This window comes from Anas platyrhynchos, chromosome 3 (genome assembly GCF_047663525.1).
Source record: "Anas platyrhynchos isolate ZD024472 breed Pekin duck chromosome 3, IASCAAS_PekinDuck_T2T, whole genome shotgun sequence".
Taxonomy (NCBI): domain Eukaryota; kingdom Metazoa; phylum Chordata; class Aves; order Anseriformes; family Anatidae; genus Anas; species Anas platyrhynchos.
In genome coordinates this window covers 13,239,447-13,252,052 of record NC_092589.1, presented here as the reverse complement: position 1 = coordinate 13,252,052, position 12,606 = coordinate 13,239,447, and the positions used below count along the sequence as shown (strand labels likewise).

At 42.2% G+C, this 12,606-nt stretch overlaps 2 protein-coding genes across 20 annotated transcripts in view; one reads left to right on the top strand and one right to left on the bottom strand.

Moving 5' to 3' along the window:
- LOC101793288 (uncharacterized) overlaps positions 1 to 4,559 on the bottom strand; it is an 83,401-nt gene extending 78,842 nt beyond the window's left edge. For 13 of the 17 annotated variants that reach the window (XR_011808005.1, XM_038176980.2, XM_072035314.1 and 10 more), the window contains exons 1-2: positions 3,729 to 4,286; positions 2,337 to 2,412 (exon numbers count right to left, since the gene is read on the bottom strand). The gene's annotated coding sequence lies outside the window, so the exon portion shown is untranslated. Of the gene's footprint in view, positions 1 to 2,336; positions 2,413 to 3,728; positions 4,287 to 4,342 lie in introns of those variants that run through there. The other 4 variants (XM_038176987.2, XM_038176995.2, XM_038176996.2 and 1 more) reach the window with 2 other exon arrangements.
- Positions 4,560 to 4,598: 39 nt separating this feature from the next.
- The window catches only part of AFTPH (aftiphilin), a 46,972-nt gene continuing 38,964 nt past the window's right edge, over positions 4,599 to 12,606 (top strand). For all 3 annotated transcript variants that reach the window (XR_003496100.3, XM_027453420.3, XM_027453419.3), the window contains exon 1: positions 4,599 to 4,766. The gene's annotated coding sequence lies outside the window, so the exon portion shown is untranslated. The remainder of the gene's footprint in view (positions 4,767 to 12,606) is intronic.

The following is a 12,606-nucleotide window of genomic DNA, read 5'->3' as shown; positions in this document are numbered from 1 at the left end:
CTTTCTGCCTGATAGCGCAGTAGCAGGGGTTATTTCAGCTATAATGGTCTAAGATAAATGCAGTTTTACTAAATTAAAAGCATTTCACAGAACTGTGCCAATTCAGTTGCATGTCAGGATGGGAAAAAATCAAAACATTCTGTGAAGATAAAATGCAAGAGCTTGACTTCCTGTTTTCAATTTGCTTGATTTTCTACTTTTATATTTCATTTTCATGGAAAAAAATTTAAATTAGTTAGCATTGCATTGACAATAGCACAAATGAAGGGCTCTGGCATTAGTGAAATGAAATGATCTGGTAGGCCCAAAGAACATTTTAAACTCATTCTATGGATAATTTCAGATCTTCAACTGTCTGATTCAATTTTGAATTAAAAAAATAGAATCAAGCACCACAATTTCTCAGGAAACAGAACGTCTAGCTTCTGATATGCAGCACTGCCAGACTCAGCAGAGAGGAAAGCAAACTGCCTGAAGTATAAAAACTTATCTAGCTTTTGATTAAAGCTTATTCCATATATAAAGCTTGCACTGCCAGAAGACACATTGTACCATACATATTTTGCAAATAAACAACAACAACAAAACTTATTGTTACTTTTTTATTTGTTTTAAAAGAAAAACTACACTGTTAGCAATCCAGTGTGTTTCAGAAGCTATTCTGCATTATACCATGCAGTAGTGGTGCAGCTTATAGTATAACCAAAAGCTCCAGTTAGGAACCATACTGTAAACTCCAAAATGAGAGATACAAAGCTTCATGTTTTCCCTACAGGTACTCCACTTTCTTGAGAATTATGAATAACTGAGTTTATGAAGCACATGGATGCAGATCATAACAAGTGCTCCCTGTCATCCTCAGTTCCTAAACCAGGAGGAGTGAGCCTGCAGACCTTGTGGGTTTTTGAGACAGCCTTTCTGAATCATTTTGACACACCATGCCATCTTTTTCCATCTAAGACTTCTAAGAAGGCTGCGCCCTCTCCTGACAGTTTAGGACTTAGCAGTAGTGACTCATAAAGCTGGTTTGCTGTGGATAACCAGTTGAGACCTTGGAGTTATCAAGACCAGTCCCACTTCAACTAAAACCTTTACTGCACTACGTAAGAGGGGCTTCGCACTGAGATGGATATCTCAAGATTACAGCGTTTTTTCATAATGTTGTCAGAATAGAAATAACATGGAAGTATAAGACAAAAAAAGGAAACAAGTTCAAAATGTTTGAAGATTTTTAGAACGCTACTCTAGAACAGTCTTCAAATAACACAGTGTCTGTAATCCATGCAATTCTGCGAAGGAAACGTTCATGTGTTGAAAATATAACCTTGAATAGGGTTGTAACTCGTGTTGAAAATATAACCTTGAATAGGGTTGTAACTCGTTGATTCCACTTCATAGAACAAATACATAACACGGCTAATGCTATTATAAAGAGTCAGTCTGCCTTCGTCAGCAAATGTAATCCCCTTCAACCAGCAAAGCTTACGCAGGAATGACTAAAAAAAAAAAATCCCACACATCTTGTCAATCATTCAGGCTACGCCTAAGTGAAGATCACCTTCACTTTTTCATGTAGGACACTTACCTCTCATCTGATCCTGCATTAAAGTTAAATGAATTTTACAGACTCACAACTGCATACTGATTAAAGCTTCTGATCCTAGAAACTACTGAACACCACCAAGAGAAGGAAATTTCCCTCTGGTCAAACTGGCAGGGACCATTTGGAAGGATTTTCTGCCTTTCTTTGTAACTTAGGATATGACTCACTTCCTCAAACCATCCGGGAATTTTACTTAACCATTTTCCTTCTATTCTAGGACCTAATTACTGACGCTGCTGATCTTTCTGGCTCTCTTCCTGTGGTACATGGTTGGGCTTGTGGCTCTTCCACACAAGAGCTTTGCATTTGTTTTAGGGTGCAGGGGCTCAGGTTGCTGCCTGGGTTGTTTAGAAGGCTGTGTGTTTATCCAATATGTTCATTCATATCATTGATGCCTCAGTTGTAGAAGATAATAATAAAATTAGCTCCTCTAATTATGTTATTTACAATATTGCCACAGGGGTGGGTAACACACACAGCCAATGACCATTATATAAACACGGCTGGTACAGGAAAAGATGCTCCATGGACTAACAGCACACTCTGAGGTATATTTTGGGGCTTTAGAACTTAATGGCTGTTGCCAGATATGGGAAAAAATTACCTAATTTGTCTGGTGCTTTACAACTAAGTATTTCACTTCTTTTACAGATTTTTCTCTTCACCCATACAATCGTAAACCACATTTTACACTGGGTGAAGGTCAAAGTTCTTTGATAGCTAAATTGCCTACCTTCCAGTCCCCTCATTGCTTCTCCTCCTCTCCTGCCAGGTCAGCACAAGCTTTACACTGCATTTCTCACACTAAGCTGGAAAAAAAGAAAACAGCCACCAGGTGGCGAAATGTAACACTCACCCAGCCTCATTAATAGTCGCTTATGATTATCTTAAGCTATTGTAACAGGACTCCTAATGTAATTGAAATATTGTATTAACAATATAATTTTCCCATGCTTCCCAGAGGCCTTATATGTCTTATTAAATTAGTAGATTAATTATAATTACTCTTAAAAAGCATTTGAGGCATTTTTATTCACAAACCCATCTCAAACACGAAGAGTCATACGTACAACCCTGTTTTAAGCCTACCTCAGAAAAATTACTGTGTCTAAATATATGCTTAAGCCTCCATAGGAACAAAGTTTTATTATTACGCTTTGATTGCTATTTTATTATTGTAATTTGTCAGCGTGTTGTAACCACTGTAGTGTTCAGTTTGCTACTGTCAAGGGATGTATATCAGGCTTCGCACATTATTTAAAACCTTGTTTTGCATTTTAAAATACTTGGTGTTTGCAGTTTTGACAATACTTACCAATACAGTGTAAACAGGCATTAGGAATGGAAAAAAGCATAAGAAAAAACACACAGAAGTATGCATGTGGTATTTCTCATGATTTTTATTAGTGGTTTTGCTGTTAACGTTCTTTCATCTATGAGATCAAATCATTGTCTGCTTGTGCTCCTTGGGGAAAAGGGCACATAAAAAAAATATAAAAACCACAGTATCCCCCTGTGTGCTTTCTTGACAGTCTTTCTACCCCTTTTGACTGAATTTGCACAGTAAACAAGTGAACTAAACCACAAAAATACAACCTTGAGAAACCCAGTTCAACTAAAGGAAGATTTGACTAGAGTTGCACTTGAAACTAGCCTATGCACAGACCTTCTCTATTAAATGGAGACACTTATGAATCTCATTTCCCAGAAACAAATTTGTACCAAGCTACACTTTGAAGGAGGCAACTCTGGCAGCCCCCAGTGCTTACGAACTGAGGTTTCAGCTTGACGCAGGCAGGCCCTCAGGGACTCCACGAGGATTAAGTGGTTTGTAAGCTCTGAAGTTCAAGAAGTTTGCCCCCTGGTCACGCAGAGACATAAAAGGTGGAATAGCGATCCTGCTGTCTGTTCCAGAGGTGGATTTGGAAACAGGATTGTGGGATCATATACATGGGATCAGACTACTTCCCCCTAAACTTCAAAGGGGCAAAATTTTGCAATCAACGATTTCCTATGCAGGAATGTTATCCTAACCCTCAAGAATCAGAAATGAAGCCACCTCATAACACAGGCAAAACCAAAATCTCTTCAAGAGATTTTGAGAAGAGATGCTCTGAGCCCTCACCGAGTCCTCACACCAGGGGCACCCATCCTCTGCAGCGCTGCTCCCACTGCGAAGCACTGTCCTCTCTCAGCTCTCCTCCTGCCACTTTCCTCGCTGAAACACTCCGACAGATTCTCCCCGATTCCTCAGCTCTATTTTGGGGGTTCTTTTTTTATGTTCCCACCGGTTTGCCGGACCTCTCCGCGGAGAAACTCCCTCACGGCCCCGAGCCCCCTCACCGCGGCAGCCGTGAGGGCAGGGCACGGCTCCTGACAGGATTCCCGGCTCCGCACCCGAGCAGCCTCCCTCAGGCTCCACCTTGCGCAGCCACAGGGCACCTCTTAAAAAAAAATAAGACTTAAATCCCTCACATTCACTAGGTGAGAGCACGGAAAGCACCGCAACACGGGGCTCGCAGCTGCAGACCCCAGCCCGCTCCCTGAGGCACCAGAGGGGCTGTGCAGACTGGGGGAGACCCGAGGGTCCGTGGAAGTTGTCGGGGAGCCGTTATGCGGAAATAACGGCCGCCAGGAGAAAAGAAAAAAAAAAAAAAAAAAAGGAAAAAAAAACCCGCTGCCCTCACTCAACATGTCGGCCACGGCTTCACCTCCCTGCCAGCCGCTCCCCCGCCTCACCCCTCGTCCAAGATGGCCGCCCTGCCGCGGTAGGGGAGGCTTGCCAGCACTCAAGATGGCGGCCGCGCAGCAGCGCCGCCGTTTCCCTTAGCGGAGCAGCCGCCACCACCGCAGCATTGCTCGCCCGCTCGTCGTTTATTTATCCGCCTCGCCCGCCCCGGCGCTGCCCGCCTCTCCGGCCGCCGCTGGGAGCGACGGGGGCGGCGGCTGTGCGGGGCCAAGTGGGCGGCGGCAGCGGGGCAGGAGGCGGTGGCCGCCGGGAGGGGGCCGGGCTGCCGCGACGCGGTTCCTGTCGCCGTGACATGGGTTCCCCCTCGATGGCGGCTGCCGCGGGAGGCCTCAGATAACCGGCCGCGTCCCCTCTCCCCTTACCCCACCGCAGCCATGCCCGCCCGGGCCCCGCCGCCCCCCGCGCAGCCCTCAGGTAAGAGGCGGCGCCGCCGCCGCAGCCGCGGTCCCCTCGCCTCGGCGGGTCGCCCAGCTGGGGGGCGGCCGGTTTCCTCCGGGCCTCGGCCGGGGAAGGGCACCCCATACCCCGCGGCAGCGAGCGGGGGATCCCCAGGGCTTGTCCTGCCTCGCCCGGGCCCTGCGAGGGGATCTCCTCTCCGCCCTTCCTCCCTCCCTTCCTCCCTCCCTCCCTCCAGCCGCGCCCGGCGGAGGCTGAGGTGAAAATCCCCGCAGCGGCCAGGGGTCGGACCTCAGCCCTCGGCTTTGTCCCTTGGAGAGCCCCCCGGGGACGTGGGGACAGCCCCAAGGGCCCCAAGGGCCGGGCACGATCGTGAGGTGGCGGCTGAGGGCCGAGGGCTGGGGCCGCCCTGCGAGAGGGGGGCTCGGGGCGTGTGGTGCGGAGCCACCGCTGGGGCTGGCCCCGGGGCTTGGTTTCTGCTGCTCTGCCTCGCCTCAGAGGGGCAGGAGCTGCGTTCGGGCGAAGATGACACTCCAAAAAAAAAGTTATGTGGTGGGTCGGGTGTTATTCCTCAATGTAACGCCGTTCTGAATATCAGCAAAAACGTTAAAGCGCGTATTAAGTGCTGAAATGCATACTGAGCACTGACGCTTCAGTTTGTTGTTGTACGTGGCGATCCAACAAACCCAAATATTCTTCTTAGAGAAGAACAGTTTCTTAAACGAAGGGTTAAGCCCTAGCATTCCTTCAGAGTGTCACTGAGTTGGTTTCTTGGTGGTGGCAGCCCCTTTCGTCCAGCTTCAGCGCCCTGCACAGAAATCGAAACTTTGGGAAGTTTGCTGCTCCATTTGAAGTAAACATCTGCTCGTAAATGAACTGAGGTACCACAAAAAACTTCATTAACAGGAGCTGTACCGCCTTGGTCACATAAGTTTTGTTCCCATGTGTGTTTTATAGCATGATGTGCTGCGTTAGAGCTGATTTCTTCAGCTGCCGAGTTCATGGCAAAGTGAGTTTGATGGAAGTTGGTTTTTTAACTGGGCTGGTCCTTAGAGGTTGAACGTAATTAAAAGTATTTCCTTCTTGTTTTATTCTCTGGACGTATGAACTAGACTCGGAAAACCAATTAGCCTACTTTAAGCCTAAAAACATTAGGTTGTATTGTCAGCGCAGACAGAAGTCTGTAGGCACGCTCATAATGCAGTTGGAGATGTATCTGGAGGAATAGCGTGTTAATTGGGAGAGCCAGGGGAAGAGCTGAAGTACCCATGACTGATAAGTTTATTTTATTTTATTTTTTCAGGAAATCTCTCTATCACGTAGGTGAAAATTAATAGCATAAACTTGAGGATATGAGAATTGAAACTTAAATACGAATTAGCTGCATAGGAAAGAGACTTCAGAGAACGTGATATGTTGTGGTGTTTCCTTTCCACATGATGTTTTGAATAAAATACGTGTTGTGTGACCTTCTAAGGTCATGTGAAAGCATGACCTCTCCTTTTGACTTCCTTAATTTGTTTATAAGTAAACAATTGAAGGATCTCAGCCTGAATATAGCAATTTGTGCTATCCAGTACTTCTGTTTATTTTTTTGCCATGATCATGGTTTCATTTAGCACAGGATTTCATAGATCTATAAAAATTTAGACTTATTTGCAGTCAATTGTATTTCTTACATATTTATTTTGATTGAGGCAGCATGTGATTTCATGTTTGTAAGTAACCATCAAGAAATGCTTTACTAACTTAAGTTAATGTCAGCATTTTAACACCCTAGTTGCATGAAAAACCCCTGAAACTCTTCAGCACTTTCAGAAGACTTGTCTTTCACAGTGGAAATAATAAACCAGCTTAGACAGACTTCAGCCAACTCTTTGCCCTTGCCTCTTGAAATATTCATAGAGCTCTCCGTGCAGAAATGTACTGGTATCAGTTGGAAAACCAGTGGTAAAGAAACCTGTGCTAGATCTGGTTGTTTGCACGATACTCAGCAGCATAATCATCTTTGAGATACTCATTATCTTTTTCTACAGACTGTTCATTCCTTTCTGTGCTATTGTAGTGTCTGACAACTTAAACTATGTCTTTGTGAATGTTTTACTGCAATGACATGCTAACCTTTTCATGGGGATTCAAAATACTCATTTATGATTTTTCTGGATAGTCCTCTTTGGAAAAGTGCCTCTCTCAGATCCTACTCGTCGGTAGGTTTCACAGATTTTTACTTCAAGCTGCTCCTATGTACACACACACACAAAAGTCTTGAAATGTGCCGTGTTTGAAAACTGACAGTCTCATTTCCAGCAGACTTTGTTCTGTGCTAATGTCTGTAGCAATTAAAGTTTTGGATTGTCACTGCAAGGAATGTTTCTGTATGGGCACCAATTGCAAGGTGAGTTAATGAGTCTGTTTCTGTAAGGGAAGTAATTTGTGTTCGTGTTCTTTTTCTTTAAAAAATCCAAGAGTCATTTGGAAGAACCACAAGGAAGGGAAATCTTCACCTACCTTTAGTATGTTTGAAAGTAGGTACTGGGGAAAGGAAAGATGAAACCTCAGGGTCATATGTCTGTTGAAAGATGATGCAAAATAGATCCTATTCTTTGCAGTATTAGGTGTCCCTGGTTTATTGTGAATGTTTCTTAATATTCTTAGTACAGCAATATCTGTGGGTGGGATAAATGCTGAATAATGTGAGTGAGTTCTTGATAAGTGTGTTTAACTTCCTTCGGTCAGGTACATTTTTGCTTTGTTTTTCTCACCTGCTTCTTTGCACGTTGAAGAAAATACTGGTTCACTTAAAAGCAAGCGAGAGTTTGCAGTAATGGAGGGAAAAACTAGAGTTGTTTTGCTTGTGCTAGCATATTTCCTCTGGCGAGCTTTGTGAGACCCTTTCCTTTAAGAATGCACCTCGAGGCAGTTGTAGGCTGCTCTTTACTTTAGTGTACGTGAGGTTTGAGTGCACTGGAGAACATACTGCTCTGTAAATAAACCTCTAAGAAGAGTTGACCTTAGGTAATTTAGTTCTAATACTTTCTAATCCAGCACCTTTTCATCTTCATTTAGAACAGGTTCCCAAATAACACGTTTCAGGGTAACACCCCCAAATGCATTTTCTCGCAGAGTTGAACGCTGCTGTAAAATGAACTGAAGAAATGTTAAGAATGAAAGCATCCTGGTTATGCATTCCTTACGCAATCTCTCGCTTCATGCATTGTTTGGATGTGTGCAGTAGGTTACGCACAAATGCAGTGTTCCCACAGAGCCAGATCTTAAACCTGGTTGACTTTCCCAGCCAAGCGTGTTTGCCTACATGAGTTTAAAACCGTGCTTGTTCTTATAACATCTTCCCCAATGTCTGTGCACAGATTTAGGTACGGTGTCTTTTTCTGCAGCTGTTGAAGCCAGTCAGTTGATTTGCAGTGAAAACATTACGTTTGTTTTGCTCATAGCAATTTTGTAAAAATAACCGGGTCTTTTTGTTTTGGGGAAGTGATGCTATTCTCGGTTAAGAGGAGAGTCATGAACAAACACAACGTTCAGGTTCGTGTTTTTCAGATGTTCCTTGCATTCCATGGCTGAGCATAAATGGAATATGGAGAAGCGAAACAGTGCAGCTAGTGAAAGCATGCATTTGACTGCTTCTGTATAATCTGACAAGTAAGATTTAAAGGAAGAGATCTCAGAGCTAGTTCCATTTCCCATTTGTGCCGCCTAACTTAGTCTTCTCGTATGCGATGAGAGGGAGAGAAGCAGTGGCAAAGAGGTTTGGATCTTATATAGGGTGAATTGTCTGAGGATGCCTTGTGTTTACTGCCAGCTTGGGGAGGACAGGAAGCCTGAGATAAGTGCCTGAGTCCTGCTGGAAGGAAGCCTCCTGAGTTTTGTTACTTTAAAGTTGCTTTTACATTCGACACTTCCTCATAGAAGGTGTCTGGCGTATGCGGTGTTTGTTGAAACCACCATAATGTACAATCGTATTGATTAATGCCAAATGTTGCGTAATGAGAAACAAGGCTTATATTTAGACACATGGGCTGTATCAGAGCTGGGGAACATTGCTTGGACGTACATAACTTGAGGAAAACAAAAACTGTGTCCTGAAACTCCTGCTTTGTGTAATGGACCTTCTGGCCCTAACAGCATTAGATTCAAAATCGAAAGCATTGATTTCTGGAGGCTTTATGAAGTAAACATTTTCTTTCTGTATTTTGTTTGCTGGTAAGCTATTCCAAAAGGAAAAGTAAACTTAATAAACTAATTTAGGAACATATTGACTGCAGCTCGGACAATGACTCTTTTTGGATTGGATTTTAGTTGTAGGGATATTGTTTTAACAGGCAGACTTCTCACACTTACAATGGCCCTTCTAGAAATGAGTTTTCAGGTGCAGTACAGAAAAACCGTAAATCCATTTTCCATTGTTAATAAGCCAATGGAAAGGCAAAGTTATAATGGGGGACAGCTTTTCTTACTGCAAGCCAACATTTTGCTGTAACGAGGTGTCTAAATCTGGTCCTTACCAGGACATTTTGGATATTAGTTTGAGGAATTCCCTTGCAGTGAAGAGCTGAATGTTCTTGGAAAGAACAGCTACTAGCAGCTAATGACTTGAATCCACCTCCTTGCCATTGCAAGCTTTTTGCTGCAAGGCATTTCAGTAACCTTGTAATTCCTATCGGGGAGATCTTGATCATGCCATCCCTGGTTAGTTTAAGTTTCTTTATGGGTTGTGATGGGTTGCTTAACTCAGCTTTGCTTTCAGAATAATCTGTTACTGAGAAGTTACTCATTGTTTTGCTAATGTTCTCCTTAAAGGAAGCATTCTAACCCATAACATTTTGTTTGATTGATTTTGTATCTCAATTATTTCTTTACCTAGCAGTGTTCCTGGTGGCTTCCCAGTGTTTTAGGTCTTATATAAGAACCAAACATGCTATTTTAAGTTCTGCCTTAGAAGATGCGCAGACAAGGAGCTGCGTGTAACTGCTTTTGCTTGTTGTAATTACATTCTTCTCTTTGCTGCTGTGTCTTTGTTAGATTTGTTATGGCTCTGCAGAAAGGTAATGAACAAGGATGCGGTCCACGTATGAGGAAAGCAGATGCCGTTCCCTATTTACTACAAGCAAATAATGAGATACCCTGGTTTGATAGTCAGTGTTTTAGAAACCTAATTAGTGATGAGGTACATGTAAAAGTAGGGTATGAATTTTGTCCTTCTGAATCCTTGCACTATCAAAACTTGAATCAAGTACTACTCTAATATTTTCCATCATTACAGTTTTTTTTCTCTTCTATTGTGTATTTCAAATTAACTCGTTATGTGCTTAAGTGCTTGTGACATTAGAAAAAATGATTTAAAACCAAAAACAGCTGCAATAGGATTGAATTGGACCAAATTAAGCAGTATCGTTTTTTTCTTTAACATAAAATGGCGATACGCACCATAAGTGTACTGATGAATTACATTTATAGTGCGACTTTAACAGTGGTGTAATGTCTACTGTAGTGGAATTTGTTTGTGAAATTCCTTCATAATGAATATCCAAATACGGATATAAAGAAACAGACAGAAGCAAGAACTAGTGCTTTTATCAGCTGTGTTTTTTTTGTTGTTGTTGTTTTTGTTTTTAATACCAAGCAAAGGGTTGCAGAAAATGGCATCTGAAAGAGAAAACAATTCTGTGATACATTTTTCAGAAAAAATGTTGGGCAAACTGCATGTCATGACAAATTGATGGCAATCCATTATCACTCTAATAATATAAACTATCTTTATTATGATTCAGAAAAACTTGCTGACACTTGTCAACATAAAGCTGTGATTGGGAATAAATTAATCCAGCCTAAACAGGAACGCTGAAACGCGCTCTGATTCTTCGCTTCAAGCTCTGCTGCCAGAAATCTGGGTTATTACAAACCGTAGAAACATAGCTGCTCTATTATGTGCAGGTAAAAACTGTTATAATTTCCCTCAAAGAAGAATCCTGGCTACATAGCATGCTGAGAACTTGGTGTTTTCCATTTGTTTTAAAATTATATTTTTTTTCCAGAGCATTTAAATGAGCAGATAGATGGTAAAGTGCATGTTAACCTCTTAGCAGGCTTTGAAATTTGGGAGCCAATTCCCTCTTAAATACGAGGAAGATAAGTAACGCGCATCTCAGGCATGGATTTTTCTCAAATTCTACTTCCTGAGTACAATCACATTTTACAAGTGAAGGGGTTAATCGCTTGAAATACGGGTTTGTAAGATGATGGAGCCTCACAGCGTGACTGGCAGGGTATGTCTGAGCTGGGTGGAGAGTTCTGCACTACAAAAGATGAAGCCGCAGTTCCAGCTCGGAGCCCCTGTTTGAGATGCCAGACAAAGCAGGGATTAACTAAAGGAATTAATGAACAAAGTTGTTGTTCTGTTAGCCCGGTGGCTTTTCACCAAGTTAATGTTCCAGTGAAGGATAATGAATTGGGTTCAATGGTTTGTGGTTGGCAGGTGGAGCGCTTTTGAAAGTCAAGAAAGGGGTTCATAATGAAATCCTTGCTGAAGAAAAGTGCATGAAGGCTCAAAATTCCCATGCTTTTTTATGTTTTAAGGTAAACTGGGAGTATGTTAAAAATTTATCAGTGATTAGTCCAAGGGCGGGGAAAGACTGATAAACGTTTAAACAATTTCCTTCCGATAACCACGTAGTACGACGGTCTTCTGAGTTCTGTAAACAACAATTAAATCGTATTAATATATAAACAGTACAGTTTCATACATTTTGGAGTTCTTTAACATGGACTTTTAAAATGCGTCTGTAACATGGATTTGTAAAACGCAATGGTGCGTTTCCATCATTGGGAATAGATGACTTTCCAAAAAAAATTGATAAATGAGCCCATACAAATGATTATGCAATTAGATCATATGGGCTAAACTGATTAAACTAATTCAAGATGAGGATTTGAGAATCTGATCACAGCTTTGATAGTTAACTACAATTAATGTTCCTCGCAGATCCTGTTTTGGCAACTGTTCCTGAAACGTATCTGGAGCAGAGCATTGTGCTGTGGGACTGCTGTTGTGTAAATGATCCCTGGGATGTTTTAAAAGTGCTTTGAAATAAAAAATTGAAGGAAGTTTCTTCCCTATGGCAGAAGTTGCAGGGGAGAAAATGTTTAGATGATCGGAAGTCTTCGTGCAAATTTGATTGGGGTTTGGCAGTTCGGTTCAGCCCTGTGTTACCTTTGTTCTGTTCTTCCTCGCCTACATTTTTTATGTTAACTGGGGGGGGGGAAACAGTCTTGGAGGTAAATTCCCTGCAGCAGTGATGCTTGCTGCCCCTATGTTACTCACTTTATTTTCTGAATGCTGCGTATTATTTTATTTTTTCAGTCACTCTGCCCCTGAGAAGTTTCTGAACTCTGTTTTATTTCTGGGTGAGATTAAGATAACTATAGCCTTCTGTCTGCTTCTTTATCATTTGCTGTATTATTTTTGTGATAATAGGTACCTTGTGGAAGTACATCCAGTGCAGGCTAAGAAATAATTTTCGTGGGCATTTTTCGCATGAGATCTTGTGATGTCAGGTGGCGGAGCAGTAACTAATGCAGAGTTGAATGTGATTTTTTTTCAAATAACTCAAGTGAGAAGCAGCTTCCACATGCCTAGAAATGTAAAAAGATTTTTCTCTAAAAAAGCATGCTTGCAGTGAAACAAGTTCAGACAAACTTCCTTTTTAACGGGAAAGTGCAGAAGGACTTCTTCAAGGCCTCTGATTCATAGTTTTGGGACACATCTTTGAGCTACAGATTAAAAAAAAAGAAATTGAACTTCTGTTATTAGTTCAGGCCTCATTATTTAGTCTGACTTCTT